Below are 18,185 nucleotides of genomic sequence, written 5' to 3'. Positions count from 1 at the left end.
GCGGGGGGGAGAATTCAATAAGCCCATGGGAGAACTCTCGTCTTGTACCCACATCCTAAACATCACTGTTGAGTCAAGCAATGGCAATTACTCAGCTGTCCATATACCTCGGGCTGATGTCTGGTGGTATTGTGGGAAAAGGAACCTCCGTAACCTTTTACCATCCAATTGGACTGGGACTTGTGCGTTAGTCCAATTGGATATTCACTTCACCCTGGCATTCCATAAGATACTTGAAAATACACATGGCCACCCAAACTGGAGAGATTTAACAAATTCTTTTGATCTCAATACACATGTTGACTCGATAGGAGTCCCTAGGGGGGTGCCTAATGAATTTAAGGCCCAAAACCAAATAGTTGCTGGGTTTGAGTCACCACTTTTCTGGTGGTCAACTATTAATAATAATGTGGATTGGATTAACTACATCTATTATAATCAACAGAATCATCAATTATACTTGGGACGCCCTCAAAGGGGGTAGCTAGCCAGTTAGATGCCACCAGCCAAATGGCCTGGGAAAATAGGCTTGCACTAAACATAATATTAGCAGATAAAGGGGACATATGTGTTATGCTGGGTGGGAAATGTACTTTCATTCCCAACAATACTAGGGACCAATGGTCCCTAGATGGGACCATCACAAAAGCTTTACAAGGAATGACAACTCTAGCCAACAAACTGGCAGAAAATGCTGGAATTGGTGACCCATTTATGGGTTGGCTAGAAAGTTGATTTGGAAAATGGAAAGCATGGTGCTTCGATCCTTACATCTGTCATAATTGTGGCAGGAATCTTAACAGAAGTGGGATGATGTATTATCCCTGTGTGAGGGGATTAGCACAGAGATTAATTGAAACACCTATTAATAAACAAATGCCCATGACTTACCATCAAAATAACTTTCTACTATTAGAAACTAAACTCACTCTCCTATGAAGAAGAAATTAAATGGCTTCTAGAGTGATTCTAGGACAAGGAGGGTTTAGATGAAAATGAGACCAGAGGAAGTAAATAGAAAAGCAGAGAGAATTTGAGAGAAAATATTTTAAATGGTCCATTTTCAAGGCATGATAAATCTAGCACTGGCAGCCAGCCTGAGGATGTAAAAAACTGCATGGCTCATGCTATTAGAAAGTCGTGATAAGTGAACAGAATGTTGAGGCAGGGTCAGCCCATAAAAGGGAAGAAAGTTTCGTTATTGGGAAATCAAAACTTAAGCAGGGAAGGGGACTGGGGTATAACTTTATAAGGGGGATAATAAAACTTAGGTGACATCTGGGAAGATTGTAACCCCATAGTAATTGACCATTGAGGAACTGGGGGAGGGACTTGCATGCTAGGAGATAAATTAGTTGCTGTAGTTGCCCCGGATGTACCTGCCTACCACTCGATCTTGCAAGACCGTTATTAAAAGTCTTACTTTTGCTATTCTTTGTGCTTCTGAGTCCATTCTTTGGGTTTGGATGGGTGAGTGTGTTTCTCACAATAATCAAGTCTTGTCTTCATCATTTACGCGTTCATATTTAAAATACATACAGACTTGAAAAACAAAAACCTAAAAATATAAATAAAAATAATCTTCAGTTGGTAACACTGCTGGGGCACCAGCAGAAGCAAAAGCAAACCTCTCTGAAGAGAGCACACTCTCAGACAAGACCTGCTTGGAGCCTCATGAGCTTCCAGCAATAATCCCAAACTTGAAAACACATGAACTTTCCTGAATATGATTTCCTCTATATAATTTCTGTATATAATTGTAGACAAATCTTACATACAGAAATCTTCTGTTTATAATTTCTTATGTACAATTTTTCTGTATTTTCATTCCCCTGTATGTCTGTGTTAATATATATTTTTAAATTTTTTTATTTTTTTGAGATGGAATTTCACTCTTGTTGCCCAGGCTGGAGTGCAATGGCACATTCTTGGCTCACTGCAATTTCTGCCTTCCCGGTTCAAGCAGTTCTCCTGCCTCAGTCTCCCAAGTAGCTGGGATTACAGGCATGCACCACCATGCCCAGCTAATTTTTGTATTTTTAGTAGAGATGGGTATTCATCATGTTGGTCAGGCTGGTCTCAAACTCCTGACCTCAGGTGATCCACCTGCCTTGGCCTCCTAAAGTGCTGGGATTACAGGCATGAGCCACCACGTCTGGCCATCTGTGTTAATATTAATATACAGAGAAATCAAATATCACACAGGATAAAAGAGTAACATGGCATAATGGTTTAGGGTGTAGCGTCTAGGGCTGGTTTCAAACAGAAATATAGATAGCTTTGTAAATATATAGATAACTGAGTGGCCTTGTGCAAAATACCTCATCTAGTCTTCTCATCTCTACAATGGGAATTATCACAGTAATATATCTCATAGGCTTGCTGTAAGAATTAAATGAGTTAATATACAAAAAGTAGTCAGAACCAGAACCATGCCGGCAATGTAGGAAGCACTAAAAAGGGACAGCTGTTCTTATAATTATTAGCATCACCATTATCATTACTATTATATACAACTGGTCATATCTCACCTATCTCATAATTAGGTAGATTTTTCTTCATACGTGCCCAGATACATATCCATCTGGCAAGGAATTAAATCTTCAGGTAAGCCAAGCTATGACACATCTCAGAATTACATGATTTCACATGACTGGCTTTTTTGCTGAGAAGCAGCAAAACTAAGATCTATGGTAAAATTTAATGGGCAACCATTAAGCTAACTAATTACAGTATATGTTTTGAGAATTTACTATTTACTCTTTGTTCTTATATGTAGGTTTTCAAAGTAAATTATTTACTTTATAAATATGTTTCTGTTGCTGTACACATATTTTGATTCCTCAGAATTCAGAACATGTCATTTGAGTATATATTCTAACATATATACATGATTGAGTGAAATGAATTCAGCTTTTACCTCAGAGATGGTGCATCATGCGTATCCCAGCCCTAGAACATTTGCATCATGCTTGTACCAGCCCTAGAACATTTCCTACCCCTCACTTAAACACAAGTTGACTCTGACCACCAGCCCACTCGTGGCAACTAGGAAAACAGGGTTAGGACATTGGCTTGTCTCACCAGGTTATCTGTGTTGTGGTGGTGGATGCAGAAATCTGAACAGCTGCTGAAATTACACAGAACTAAATATACACAGTCAAACATGAATACAAGTAAAACTGAAGAAATAAGAATAAAATCTGAATAATATTTGAGATAAATGTTCTATAAATTGGGTAAGTTTGTAATTTTGATTCTCTTTTCTGCATCATAGCTTTTTTAATTTGGAAGGCTGCACTAAAAGGATTTGAGAAGATAATGCAAATCATGAATATGAAGAAAAATTCCTAGTATAGTTAAAAGAATGAAGGATAGAGGTGAAGACTCATCTCAAATATAAGGCTGCTATGATTAAAACATATTGATAGGGGAGTAAGATATCTAAGAACAGCAACTAAAGTTCTTTGAGTACTAGACTGTCTGCCAGGTGCTGTCCTAAGCATGCAACATTGATTTACTACCAAAATCTCAAAAACTCGTATGTGACATATACTATATTATCTCCATTTTACAACTGAGGAAATCAAAGAAAAGAGGATATTGTAATACATTAAGATTAGTAAATACTGGTACTTAATATGTCTTTTAATATCCCAGTAAACCTATGGGGTATTGTTATGCATATTTTATGTACCAGAAGATTGAAGCCCAAATAGGTTAAGTAAATTGTACAAATTTAAGTAGATGTCATATCTAGAATTTAAACTCTGGTTGGCTGCTCCAAAACTGCTTTTCTTTTTACTATAGTAAACGATGTCCCTAGAATGATGCAGGCTGTATAAGAGTAACCAGCTTGTAATGCAGCACACCTCCATTGAGACGCTGGCACAGTCAAGTGTAACACCTTCTCAGGCACTTAATCTTTTTCAACCACTCTTTCTTTCTCTGTAGAAAGGTGTGGGTTGTGGGGCCGGGCACGGTGGCTCATACCTGTAATCCCAGCACTTTTGGAGGCCAAGGGGGGCGGATCACAAAGTCAGGAGTTTGAGACCAGCCTGACCAATATGATGAAACCCCGTCTCTACTAAAAATACAAAAATTAGCTAGGCGTGGTGGCACTTGCCTGTAATCCCAGCTACTCAGGAGACTGAGGCAGGAGAATCGCTTGAACCTGGGAGGCAGAGGTTGCAGTGAGCTGAGATCGCACCACTGCACTCCAGCCTGGGTGACAGAGTAAGACTCTGTCTCAAAAGAAACAGAAAACAAAAAACAGAAAGGTGTGGGTTGTGATGAGTAGTATAAAGGTATCTGAAGTCCCTTCCAATTCTAAAAGCATATGTTTATGTTTAGCATTACCTTACCTGGTAATATGTAGGTATATTTAGATAAATGTATGTGACTATTCAATGTGACAGGTAAATTTCTAATTGCATAGATGCAACTGATGGAATCATGATTATTGGCTAAACAATCCTAATTGTGCTTGACCCACCGATCAGCACTAAAGAGCAATAACCCACATAAAAAAGCTCTCTGTGATTTCCTTAGATGAGACAATTTGGTTTCCTCCCTCTCCGCTACCTTCTCCCATTCTGACTGCATGGGCCAGGGAAAATCCCTTTTGTGTGGAAGGAGCAAACTGCTGTGAAAAGTTGGATCAGAAGGAAACTGTGGATTGGACATTCATTGACCTCTTGCCTGGCAGAGGGGCAACAGCAGGTACATCTGAAAGGTCTCTGTATGGTCATGACTTTTCAGCCCATGCATTCAGTGATCTGGAGGGTGAAGGACCTTAATGTCCAATACACATTCCTGGTAAAGATATGTGTGTCTCCAGTTACGATGAAAACCGTCTGGTCTGAGTTGGTTTTAACATCATTTCTATTATTAGTTTCAAAATGTGTCATCACTAGAAAATAAAATGAGAAAGTCATCTTTAAATTATTAGCTGTTAAGTCTACCGTCAAGAGGTCATCATGAATCATTTCACAGGGTGTAAGGCCAAATAGCCTTTTAAAAATTTCAGTTGAAACATAAAGAACTGATGGGAACATCAAACTATTTCATCACCTTATAAGTATTAATATGCTTTAGAATTGAAAGTGCTTATTTTAAATTCAGTGCAAGATGATTTAAGAGTTTTCCATGTAAAAGATAAAAGTCATCTTGTATAAGGATGATTATGTCTTATATATTACCTGCATTCAGAAGACTTTAATTATAAAATATTTTAATTATTTTATACATTAGAGCATAAATTATCCAGCTCAGTAAGATGATCAGGGTCACTACTAATTGCAAATAGAAAAAGTAACCAAGAGGAGTTGAAGACCTTATGTTGTCAAATGAATGTGTAGAGCTGCTGCTTTAAGAATCAGCCACACTCTATTGATGAACAGATGTTAGGCTTCATGTTTACTGTGCTCATTTCTTCCTGCCTCTAAAGCAAAGGCACCGCACTACTGCAGCAAATCTAGATTCTGCTTGACCCCAAGTCATTTCATTCCTCTGCTCTTTCTTTTCCTCATCTGTGAAAGTTAAATGATAGGTGGATAGAAGGTGTAAATGTAAGGGGGCATTGACCAGATAATATATAAGATCCTTTTTCATCTAAGAGCTAATGATTATATAATTTGTAAATAAATAAAATTACACAAAATAATTCTCTTTTAATTTCTGAAGAACAGTGTTTTCTGTTTGAACCACTGAAAAAATGATTGCTGTAAAAAAGTAACTGTCTGCTTAATAATGTCAATTTCCACCTGATTCAAATACTGCTGATTCAAATACTACTAAATTATATATACTGATTTAATATATATACTGATACTAAATTATATATCCTGATTCAAATACTACTAAATTATATATACTTTCCAGGGGCTCCAAATGCCGAAAAACATGCATGTTGTCCAACTATTGAGAGAGACAGAAATAAGAGAATTAAGTTAGCATTAAGAAAGAAATTGATGATAGATGTATCACAATGAATCGACTGAGTTCTGAAACAATTTTTGAGTATGAATGAAATTAATTAAAAATATGTTATCAACTGAAATTATCCTACTTTCACCTGGTCATATAGACATTAAAAGGGCTGTTCCAATAGGAAAAACAGTTTTCTCCAGTTCCACTGTATAAGACTGACAGTTTTATCTAAAATATCAGAAAAACATTAACTTGCTAAAGCAACATCTAGAAATAGCTGTGTATACCTAGATTGTTTCTTGCTCAGTTACTACTCACTGGTCTCTCTGACATACCACCTGCCATTTGGATTTGATCAGGAAGTTCAGGATGGTTTTACATGGACCAACCATAGAGAATGCAATTTTTTTCAATGGCTTAGGGAGAGTAAGTCAGCCAAGGTGAATCTCAAAGAGTGACCAATTTGAAATTATTTCATGGGTACCTCTGAGAGAATAATGTATTGACTTCCATTCACTTGAGTTAAAAGTGGCAGTTTTCCCTAGGTGCATGGATTAATAAGGAGAGGGTCGAAGATGGCAGAAGCATGTGAATGAAACTGGCACAAAGGAGAGAACACATTCTGCGGTGGGATTACATGAAAAATGAGTTTGGGAATAACATCAGGTAAACTTTTAATCTTGGTTTTACTTAGGAATCCCTCACAAGATGAAAGTCTGATGGAAGTCTGATCACGCTTTTGTAGAGTAGCTGTGCCCTGCTGGGGTACCACTTCCATCCTCAGGTGGTTTGGACTCTCGTAAGCCCACAGACTGGAACAGCGTTGTCTAAACAGCAAAGATGGTTGGCCATCCCTCCCTTCAGGTGCTCCATCCAAGGCAGAAATCAAAACTGCCTGGTGGAGAATATGGGTGGGGGTAGCTGGAGGCCCCAGTTGGAAAGTCCTACCCAGAGATAAGGAGCAGATCATGAACACACTTAAAGAAGAAGTCTGACAGCATTGTGGTAGAGCAGCTGTGCATTGCTGCGGGCTCCCTTCTGCTTCAGACAGTTTGTACTCTCCTAAGCCCACTTCCTGGAACAGCTGAGTTGTCCAAACTGCTTCTTCCCTTGGGCACTCCATCCAAGGGAGAAATTAAAACTCTGTCTGCCAGAGAATATGGGTAGGGTTTGCTGGAGGCCCCTGTTGGGAGGCCCTGCCCTGAGATGAGGAATGGATCAGGGTCCCCCTTGAAGCAGTCTGGCTGCATTTTGGTAGAGCAGCTATGCTGTGCTAGGAGGGGTCCCTTCCATCCCTGGTTGGTTTGGTTTGGAGTCTCCTAACCCCCCAGCTGGAATGGCTGAGTTGTCTAAACAGCAAAGATGGCAGCCTGCCCCTCTTTCTGGGAACTCTGTCTCATCCCAAGCAGGGGCAACACTGTTTCTGGGGGCTGGCTGGAATTCCAAGTCAGTGGGATTTGTCCTGTGAGGCACTGTGGAAGTGGGGCCCATATGCCTGCACTGCTTGGCTTCCTGAATTCAGCTATTTCCCTTGGGGCGTGTAGGAACATCCAACTTCCCTCCTTGACTGAGTTGCAGTCACCTTTGCCAGGTTTCCTGGAGCCAGAGTATGTAGAGCTCCTGGAACTCTGCGTGTGCCTGAGCAGCTGCTCTGCTAAGACTTCACACAGCCATTTGTGTCAGACCAAAGGCCCTGGTGGAGTGGGTTCAGGAAGAGACCTCCTGACCCAAGGGTTGCAAAGATCCATGGGAGAAGCATGGTTTCCCAAGGTCACATATCCACTCACTGCTTCCCTGGGGGTGGAGAGAGGTTCCCTTGGCTTCGTGTTGCTTCTGGGCAGGCTGTCACTCTTCCCTGCTTTTCTCCATTCTCCGTGAGTCCAGCTGTTTCCCCGATCAGTCTCAATGCAAATGCATGCCTGGATATTTCAGTTGAAGGTGTTGTATTTATTAGCCCCTTTCATTCCTGTCTGTGAGAGCCACACTGGAGCTGCTTCTATTTGGCCATCTTGGCCCAGCCCCTTTCTGTTATTTTATGAAGAGATCAGTTTAATAAAATTTTTGGCTCAAGAAAATTCCAACTTTCTAATCCAATTCACACATCAACTCTATAGCATTGCACCAGTAGTTTTCAATGCACAGGATTAGTAATATGTGGAATTGCAAAGAGGACCTTGTGAACTCCAAGAAATACTTGATTATGTGGGAAGGCAAATATTGAATTAGAGAGTTCCTTACATATAGAGAATGTAAATGTCTCCTCTTTCTTAAACCAAAAGGGTCAAGGGTTACAGAATAGTTTTTAATACTATGTTTAATTTATTTATTTATACCATTTGGTTTACCAAATATTCCTATTCCTCAAGTTTCTGACCTGAGTGTCAGGGTGGCTCCATAATGTTTATAGAGAAGAGCATTAGGGTATCACCACTTGAGAAGGGACCTCAAGGACTTGGCTTGCTGCTATATGTACTTGGTTAGCATCCTGTTTTTACATGGAAAATAGATATTGGTGGGGGGAGGTCAGGAATAGCTGATGAAAATTACAGGTGGTGAAGGCAATCAAAGGGCCAAGGCACTTAGTGATTTAGCCACTAATTTTTCTGTTCCTTTCATATGTCTTTTTTGGATGGTCGCTGTTATTCCAAGTAAATGAAACACAAGCTAGCGTCTAAGATAGTTTTGTTTTTGTTTTTTTTTTTCAATTCCTGTTTCTATTTTTCTACCTTTTTTTAAGAGGACATCCTGAATATCTTAATGGTAAACCTGAATCATATAAACTCTATACTCATCCCACTAAAAACATCTCTATACTTTTTGCTTCCCTTTTACATTTCTGAAGTTAGTACCACCATTCTTACAGCCTTACAAACTAGACAGGTGAACATTATCCCATCTCCTTTATTCACCCTGTCCTGTGTTTTCTCTCTCCTTATTGGATCACTATGGTCATATTTCATAGAAAAATAACTTGGATTTGTATGGGCTAAATATTCCAGACCAGGAGGACAGTTTGCCACAGCATGGAGTACCTGAGCTAAATATTCTAGACCAGGACAGCAGTTTGCCAAAGGAGTTGGTTTTGGCTTCCGCGTTATTGGAACAGGCTGATTTGGCATAGGATATTTACCAGGCTGATACTGAATAGGATGGGATATTTGGCTGATACAAGGGGAAGATACTGGGCTGCCGTGGAAGCCTCCAGATGGAGGGACAGCTGACAAATGAAATAACTGAAACAATGACATAATTATGTATATTTAAAGTTATAATATTTTAGGACATGGCATGAATTTTTATTTGTAGATGACAAGGGTCACATGACAGCTTTTTAGATATAACAAAAGTCTCCATTTTCTGAGGACATGGCATCCTATATACCAAAAGCCTAGTAGAGAGATTTCCAGATCATGAAGAAATATGATCCTCTTAAACCATGTGAAATTAGGTATACCAATTTCACAAGTACAAACACTAAGATTGAGGAGATTGTCAATATCTCTCCACAAGTATCTCATCGGGCTGTTGCAGAGTCAGCACAGGGTATGGCATAAAATCAGCACTATGCAAACTTCTATTATGTTCATTATTATTATTATTCAAGTTCACATAGATAGAAAGTGATAACACTGGGATTTGAAATTAGGTCTTAATCTCAAAGTGGTGATTTTAAGACTGTGTTATATTGCCTCCGACTCAGTCACTTGTTTATATGAACATCATCTGGTTCTCAGACAGCTCACCTCCAACATGGGATCAGTTAACTATTAACTTTGTCAATATAAATAAGATCGTAGTCAAGGAAATCAGATTTTGTTAAGAAAACATAACATTTTAAGAGAAGCACTCATAATCATAAATTCATATGAATATACCACTAATGTATGACTTTAGTTGTTGTTCTTTTATCAAAGGTCTCTTAAAAAGAGCAGTGATATCATTTTCCTCTCCTCCCCTTCCCTCCCCCAGCAAAGATGGTGCCAGCGGAGGACCAGTAAGGAGCCTGAACTCCAGCCACGCAGTAACAATGAGCACCTCCACATCCCCGTTCCTGTGAAAACAGGCTTCCTAGTAAGGTGGCAGGGTCTCTTTCTAGCCACTGGAAAAGAAAGGATAACTTTATTTCACAATAATTGCTAAAATTTTAGAGAAATAGTGTACATTATCTCACTTCCAGTTACCTTTCATTCATTCCTTCATTAATTCAATAAATATTTACTGAGTATCTTATTACATACCAGGCTCTATTATAGATTATGAGAATATAGCAATAAGCCAGACAGATAAAGTGCCACTCTGCTGGAGATTACATGGGGTGAGATTTTAAAAATGTCAACAAGGCTGGGTGCAGTGGCTCACACCTGAAATCCCAGCACTTTGGGAGGCCGAGGCGGGTGGATCACGAGGTCAGGAGATCGAGACCATCCTGGCTAACATGGTGAAACTCCGTCTTTACTAAAAATACAAAAAATTAGACAGGTATAGTGGTGGGCACCTGTAGTCCCAGCTACTCGGGAGGCTGAGGCAGGAGAATGGCGTAAACCCGGGAGGTGGAGCTTGCAGTGAGCCGAGATTGCACCACTGCACTCCAGCCCGGGTGACGGAGCAAGACTGTCTCTCAAAAAAAAAAAAAAAAAAAAGTCAACAAATATTTATGTTTACATGGTAGTTATGAGGAAAAAAAAAGTTACAGGCTTGAGAAACATGGATGGTTAGTTCTAAGACAGTCGGGAAAAGCCACTCTTAGGAGGTGCCCTTTGAGCTATTTGAACTATGAAACGGAAACATCACACTAAAATCGTGGGAAGAGAGTTCCAGGAAGATAGGAGATTAGTGCAAAGGGTCAGAGGTGGAAATGAGTTTGGGATACTCAAGGGAAAGAAAGAAAAAGCAATTAGAAGTGACTGGGCCACAATGAGTGAAAGGAACTGAGGTAAGACATGGAGACAGAGAGGTCTGATCTCATCTGAAGGCCATGTCAAGGCGGTTGGCATTTTTGGTGTTTGGAACTAGGAAGCCTGGAGGATTCAGTCAGTGGAGTGATCAGATCTGACTGACACCATACAATGAGAGCAAGAGTAGAAGCAGGGAGCAGTGAGGGATGGCAGCAGCAATTCAGGTGAGAACTGACTCTGGCTTAGACAGGGGAGGTGACACTGCAGAGGGTTAGGAGTGGTCAGAGGCATGGCACTGTTTGGAAGCAGGGCCTCCAGGAATTGCTGATGGACTAAAGAAAAGAGAGGAGTCAAAGAGCGTTCTGAGTCATAGCCCAAGGTAACTGAGTTGATGGTGACTCTATTAACAAAACTAGAGAGGAAAATACTAGGGGAAATGGTGGGGATTGAAGAGGGTAAGAATCAAAAGTTTAGACTGGGGCATGTTATGTTTAATGAGAGGCCAAAAGAAGATAAGCTAAACATTTACATAAAAAGTATGTATCTGCAACATTATGGGAATAACTCAAGGGTAGAAAACTAGAAGTTGAGATGAATTTTGAAAGAAGCAGCGGGGGCAGATGTAGTGGATTCCATTAGGCTGAATATATTCACACAGACACATACACACACACACGCGTATATACATAGATGTATATACACAGACATATATACACACACACATATATGCACACGTATATATAGAAAATATGTTATCTTCAAAGAATGAAATTTCAATATTTCAGAATTTTCATATTTCCAAGTTCTAGGTGATGACAAAGAGGAATAATGTCAACTAAGGTGATAATTTACTGTTTATCAAGGGTCAGGCACTCAGCCAAGCAGTCTGCCTACATTGTCTCTAATTATAATACGTCTCCAAGATACATACCATTTGCCCAATTTTATAGATGAGATAATGAGCTCAGAGAAATAGGAATTTAACTGTATAGCTTTGTAAATGATTAAGCCCACTAAAGTCAAGTACCTTTGAATCCAAAGCCCAAGTTTTTTTGTAAGTTTTTAAAATTTAAAAAAAATTTTTGTGAGTACATAGTAGTTGTATATATTTGTGGGGCACATGAGATGTTTTGATACTGGCATGCCATGTGAAATAAGCATATCATGTAGAATGGGGTATCCATCCCCACAAGCATTTATCCTTTGAGTTACAAACAATCCATTTACATTCTTTAAGTTATTTTAACATATACAGTTTAATTATTATTGACTATAGTCACCACACTCTTTCTACTATGTTATCCTGTTTATCAGTGTTTAGATTGTGTTCATTTATGTAGCTCAAGTGAGATGGAAAGCTGCTGAGGTAGAGTAGGTCAAGGAAGCATTAGAACAGCATATTGATACTGATTTGACTTAAGAAACTCACCAAGTCATAAGCCAATATGTAGATTTTCAGCCCAAATGTGTGTCTTCCTGCGTATGGGGGAAAGAGGCCAATTAGGCTTGGACAATTTCCACTCTGTCACTGGAGCCTGAGTTAGTTGTATAGTATCAAGAAGTATAAAAGTATTCTGGGACACATCAAAAAGCATGTCTCAATTATTGGACAGCCAAAGTAGTTCAAGTATTGGTCTAACCCTTCAGTGATAAAAATCTCTGGCATTTTGGAAAACAACAAATATTTATGGAACCTTCAATTCTGGTCATTCCTAGGTATATAGCCTTGAACGATTTACACATGTACACAAAGGATACGCATGAGAATATTCTCAACACCTTTGTTCATATAAAGAGAAACTGAAAACATTTATAATGTCCATCAATAGTAGACTTGATGTGGTATAATCATATAATAGTACACCAGTGAAAACAAACAAAAATATAGCCACATGCATTCATGAATAAAACTCAAAAATGTAATACTGAGATACAGAAGCAAGTCACTGGAGAAGATAGTATTATTTTATTTTAAAATGTTTAAGAGCAGAAAAACTAAATAATTTTTTTTTTAGATGCGTGTATGAAGTTAAAACTTAAAAAGAAAGCTAGGGAATGAAGAGAAACAAAAAACATAATGGTTATCTTTGGAGAGGAGTGAAGAGGAACAAGGGACTCTAACTTTCTGCTAATAGTCTTAAGTAACAGAGATGATTGGTCATTATTCTTTAAATGAAATGTGTGTTTATGAATTTTTAGATATATGACATTAGTTCACATATAAAAGAACCATTTGACAGCAAGTAGATTGGTGGTTGGGGAGATGAAGAATGTGGGGAGATTTTGGTCAAAGGATACAAACTTTGAGTTATAAAATAGATTCTGGAGAGCTAACGTTTAGCAAAGTGACTGTACTTGATAATAATTCATTGTATACTTGAAACTTGCTGAGAACAAGTAAGTATTTTCACCACACACATACACACACCACGGTAACTCAGTGAGATGATGGATATGTTAATTACCTTGGTTGTGGTAATCATTTCACAATATTTATTTATATCAAAAGATTACATCATATACCTAAAACATATATAATTTTTGTCAATATGCCTAAGTAAATGTGGAAAAAAATAATAGAATGCATTTAAGAAAAAGGTTACACTCAATATGTAACTGTCAAACTTAGATATTTAGATATCAGAATTTGGAGAGGTAATAAATTCAGTCAAGGAGGGAAGTTGGATGTTCCTACACACCCCAAGGGAAATAGCTGAATTCAGGAAGCCAAGCAGTGCAGGCATACAGGCCACACTTCCACAGTGCCTAGCAGGACAAATCCCACTGACTTGGAATTCCAGCCAGCCCCCAGAAACAGTGTTGCCCCTGCTTGGGATGAGACAGAGTTCTCAGAAAGAGGGGCAGGCTGCCATCTTTGCTGTTTAGACAACTCAGCCATTCCAGCTGGGGGGTTAGGAGACTCCAAACCAAACAAACCAGGGATGGAAGGGACCCCTCCTAGCACAGCATAGCTGCTCTACCAAAATGCAGCCAGACTGCTTCAAGTAGGACCTGTCTTGGTCCTTCACCCTTAGTGGCAAGTCCTGCTTTTCTGGGGGAGGGGCAAGTATCCCAACCCCTTCTCTCCATGTCTCTACCCTGTCTCTGCTTTTCTGGGGGAGGGGCAAGAACCCCTCAACCCCTTCTCCTTCACCCTTAGCGGCAAGACCCACTTTTCTAGGGGGAAGAACCCGCAGTCCCTTATTTCCACACCCCGACCTCTTATCTCTGTGCCTCAATCCCTTATTTCCACGCCCCAACCTCTTATCTCTGTGTCCCAACCCCTTATTTCTGTGCCCTGACCCCTTTCCTGCTTTTCTGGAGGGTAAGAACCCCTGAACCCCTTCCCTCCATGCCTCTACTCTCTCTTTTCTCTGGGCTTCCCTCCCTCCCTATGGGCAAGCCTCCATTCCTCCTTTTTTTCCCTTAGCCTGTGTTCTCAAGAACTTAAAACCTCTTCCACTCACAACTCACCTAAAACCTAAATGCCTTATCTTCTTCTGCAACACTGCTTGGCCCCAGTACAAACTTGACAATGGCTCTAAATGGCCAGAAAACGGCACTTCCAATTTCTCCATCCCAAAAGACCTAAATAATTTTTGTTGAAAAATGGGCAAACGGTCTGAGGTGCCTGATGTCCAGGCATTCTTTTACACATCAGTCCCTCCCTAGTCTCTGTTCCCAATGCGACTCGTCCCAAATCTTCCTTCTTTCCCTCCCGCCTGTCCCCTCAGTCCCAACCCCAAGCGTCGCTGAGTCTTTCTAATTTTCCTTTTCTACAGACCCATCTGACCTCTCCCCTCCTCACCAGGCTGAGCTAGGTCCCAATTCTTCCTCAGCCTCCGCTCCTCCACCCTATAATCCTTTTATCACCTCCCCTCCTCACACCTGGTCTGGCTTACAGTTTCGTTTGGTGACTAGCCCTCCCCCACCTGCCCAGCAATTTACTCTTAAAAAGGTGGCTGGAGCTAAAGGCATAGTCAAGGTTAATGCTCCTTTTTCTTTATCCCAAATCAGATAGCATTTAGGCTCTTTTTCATCAAATATAAAAGTCCAGCCCAGTTCATGGCTCATTTGGCAGCAACCCTGAGACGCTTTACAGCCCTAGACCCTAAAAGGTCAGAAGGCCGTCTTATTCTCAATATACATTTTATTACCCAATCTGCTCCCGGGACATTAAATAGAATGCCAAAAATTAAATTCTGGCCCTCAAACCCCACAACAGGACTTAATTAACCTCACCTTCAAGGTGTACAATAAGAGAGTAGAGGCAGCCAAGTAGCAACATATTTCTGAGTTGCAATTCCTTGCCTCCACTGTGAGACAAACCCCAGCCACATCTCCACCACACAAGAACTTCCAAATGCCTGAACCACAGCATCCAGGCATTCTTCCAGAACTGCCTCCCCCAGGAGCTTGCTACAAGTGCAAGAAATCTGGCCACCAGGCCAAGGAATGACCACAGCCCGGGATTCCTCCTAAGCCATGTCCTATCTGTGTGGGACCCCACTGGAAATCGGATTGTTCAACTCACCTGGCAGCCGCTTCCAGAGTCCCTGGAACTCTGGCCCAAGGCTCTCTGGCTGACTCCTTCCCAGATCTTCTCATCTTAGTGGCTGAAGACTGATGCTGCCCAATCGCCTCAGAAACTCCGTAGACCATCACGGATGCCGAGCTTTAGGTAACTCTTACAGTGGAGGGTAAGTCCATCCTCTTCTTAATCAATACAGAGGCTACCCACTCCACATTACCTTCTTTTCAAAGGCCTGTTTCCTTTGCCTCCATAACTGTTGTGGGTATTGACAGCCAAACTTCTAAACCCCTGAAAACTCCCCAACTCTGGTGCTAACTTAGACAATACTCTTTTAAGCACTCCTTTTTAGTTATCCCCACCTGCCCAGTTCCCTTAGTAGGCTGAGACACTTTAAATTATCTGCTTCCTTGACTATTCCTGGGCTACAGCCACACCTCATTGCCACCTTTTCCCCCAGTTCAAAGCCTCCATCACATCCTCCCCTTGTATCTCCCCACGTTAACCCACAAGTATAAGACACCTCTACTCCCTCCTTAGTGACCAATCATGCACCCCTTACAATCCCATTAAAACCTAATCACTCTTACCCCGATCAATGACAAGATCCCATCCCACAGCATGTTTTGAAAGGATTAAAGCCTGTTATCACTTGCCTGTTACAGCATGGCCTTTTAAAGCCTATAAATTCTCCTTGCAATTCCCCCATTTTACCTGTCCTAGAACCAGACAACCTTACAGGTTAGTTCAGGATCTGTGCCTTATCAATGAAATTGTTTTGCCTATCCACCCCGTGGTGCCAAACCCATATACTCTCCTATCCTCAATACCTCCCTCCACAACCCATTATTCTGTTCTGGATCTCAAACATTCTTTCTTTACTATTCCTTTGCACCCTTCATCCCAGCCTCTCTTTGCTTTCACTTGGACTGACCCTGACACCCATTAGGCTAAGCAAATTACCTGGGCTGTACTGCTGCAAGGCTTCACAGACAGCCCCCATTACTTCAGTCAAGCCCAAATTTCATCCTCATCTGTTACCTATCTCGGCATAATGCTCATAAAAACACACGTGGTCTCCCTGCTGATCGTGTCCGACTAATCTCCCAAACCTCAATCCCTTACAAAACAACGACTCCTTTCCTTCCTGGGCATGGTTGGATACTTTCGCCTTTGGAATCTTTGTTTTGCCATCCTAACAAAACCATTATATAAACTCACAAAAGGAAACCCAGCTGACACCATAGATCCTAAATCCTTTCCCCACTCCTCTTTCCATTCCTTGAAGACAGCTTTAGAGACTGCCCCCACCCTAGCTCTCCCTGACTCATCCCAACTATTTTCATTACACACAGCTGAAGTGCAGGGCTGTGCAGTTGGAATTCTTACACAACGACCAGGATCGCGTCCTGTAGCCTTTTTGTCCAAACAACTTGACCTTACTGTTTCAGGCTGGCCATCATGTCTCCATGCAGCGTCTGCTGCTGCCCTAATACTTTAGAGGCCCTCAAAATCACAAACTATGCTCAACCCACTCTCTACAGTTCTCATAGCTTCCAAAATCTATTTTCTTCCTCACACCTGACACATACACTTTCTGCTCCCTGGCTCCTTCAGCTGTACTCACTCTTTGTTAGGTCTCCCACAGTTACCATTGTTCCTGGCCCAGACTTCAATCCAGCCTCCCACGTTATTCCTGATACCACACCTGACCCCTATGACTGCATCTCTCTGAGCCACCTGACATTCACCCCATTTCCCCATATTTTCTTCTTTCCTGTTCCTCACCCTGATCATGCTTGGTTTATTGACGGCAGTTCCACCAGGCCTATTCGCCACACACCAGCAAAGGCAGGCTATGCTGTATTACAAGCCACTAGCCCGCCTCTTAGAACCTCTCATTTCCTTTCCATCGTGGAAATCTATCCTCAAAGAAATAACTTCTCAGTGTTCCATCTGCTATTCTACTACTCCTCAGGGATTATTCAGGCCCCCTCCCTTCCCTACACATCAAGCTCAAGGATTTGCCCCCACCCAGGACTGGCAAATTAGCTTTACTCACCATGCCCCGAGTCAGATAACTAAAATACCTCTTAGTCTAGGTAGACACTTTCACTGGATAGGTACAGGCCTTTCCTACAGGGTCTGAGAAGGCCACCGCAGTCATTTCTTCCCTTCTGTCAGAAATAATTCCTCAGTTTAGCCTTCCCACCTCTATACAGTCTGATAACAGACCAGCCTTTATTAGTCAAATCAGCCAAGCAGTTTTTCAAGCTCTTAGTATTCAGTGAAACCTTTATATCCCTTACTGTCCTCCGTCTTCAGGAAAAGTAGAATGGACTAAAGGTCTTTTAAAAACACACCTCACCAAGCTCAGCCACCAACTTAAAAAGGACTGGACAATACTTTTACCACTTTCCCTTCTCAGAAGTCAGACCTGTCCTCAGAATGCTACAAGGTACAGCCCATTTGAGCTCCTGTATAGACGCTCCTTTTTATTAGGCCCCAGTCTCATTCCAGACACCAGACCAACTTAGACTGTGCCCCAAAATACTTGTCATCCCTACTATCTTCTGTCTAGTCCTACTGCAATTCACTGTTCTCAACTACTCATACATGCCCTGCTCTTGTTTGCACTGCCAGTTTACACTGTTTCTCTAAGCCATCACAGCTGATATCTCCTCGTGCTATCCCCAAACTGCCACTCTTAACTCTTGAAGTAAATAAGTAATCTTTGCTGGCAGGACTATGCTGAATTTCCTTAGGCACTCTAATTAGATATCCTAGGTCCTCCCAATTCTTAGACCTTTTGTACCTGTTTTTCTCCT

This window comes from Hylobates moloch, unplaced genomic scaffold (assembly GCF_009828535.3).
Source record: "Hylobates moloch isolate HMO894 unplaced genomic scaffold, HMol_V3 SCAFFOLD_22, whole genome shotgun sequence".
In the NCBI taxonomy this organism is placed as follows: Eukaryota; Metazoa; Chordata; class Mammalia; order Primates; family Hylobatidae; genus Hylobates; species Hylobates moloch.
This window is presented reverse-complemented; position numbering follows the sequence as displayed.